Here is a 1,024-nt window from a genome sequence, read left to right as displayed (position 1 = left end):
CTGTGAAACTTGCCACGAGCTCAAAAGCTTCTGGGAAAAAGAAATCAGCAAACAGACTTGTTACCGAGAGCTGGAGGAAGATCGCCAGGGACGAAGTGCCCTGAGAAAGTATGTGGTTGGTTTTCTTCTATTTGTCTTAAAACCATTTTTTCCCCAGTTCCCATGGAGTCAGCTTCCACACCTGGCAACGTCATGTGTGTCAGAGTAGAATCACACTCCGTGGGATCTCCCTCCTTGCTTACAAAGACAAATTTCACTAGCAGGTGAGCTTCCTGTTCTAGCCCAAGTTGTGGGCTGAAAGGAGAACATTTCACCTCTGAGGGAAAGCATGGGTCCCCTAAGGTGCACCTGTCACCTGTAGTGGACATATCACTCGGGATAAGAGGTCCAGCACCTGCCCTCTGTATGCCCCTCAGTGCAAGTGGAGCTGAACCCATGCCAATATACTTGTGTTGAACTCAACATCAACTTCCAAAATCCTGACTTTAACGCCGAAGGGGAAACGACCTCTCTACATATGCAGAGAGCACCTCCACCACCATGTCAGCTGCATTCCTGGTTACCTGCAAGGCAAATACAGCTTTTCTACTTGCCAGAGGGTCACACGTCAGAGCATCCAATCTCAGAGAGTCCCAGAGGCTGTGAGGAGAGTTAGAACGGTAGACAGCAGCAGGATCCTTGCTATACTCCCTCCCCCGTCTGGCCCACAGTCCACTGAGAGCCAGATCCATCATCAGCACTCTGCAGTATCTTCCCTTCCAGAAGCTCTGGGGTAGGGGATTAATAACAACATTTGAAAAACAATCTCATTTTTCTCATCTTATTAAAATATATGTTCAGTCTATCTCTATGTATAAGAAAAAGATTAAATTAAAATACACTCAAATGTTGTCTATGTTAGTGTCCACTAAGTCTGCTCCAGCGAGCTTATCTTCCAACCCGGCTAGGTAGTAGGCTATTATGATCCATAGTGCTTTCTTTCTTTTTAAAAAAAATCATTTTATTAGGGGCTCATGCAATTCTT

This window comes from Echinops telfairi, unplaced genomic scaffold (assembly GCF_000313985.2).
Source record: "Echinops telfairi isolate 266 unplaced genomic scaffold, ASM31398v2 ScPeMD7_1;HRSCAF=3_0, whole genome shotgun sequence".
In the NCBI taxonomy this organism is placed as follows: Eukaryota; Metazoa; Chordata; class Mammalia; order Afrosoricida; family Tenrecidae; genus Echinops; species Echinops telfairi.
The sequence above is the reverse complement of the archived record's forward strand: the minus strand, read 5'-3'. Positions refer to the sequence as shown.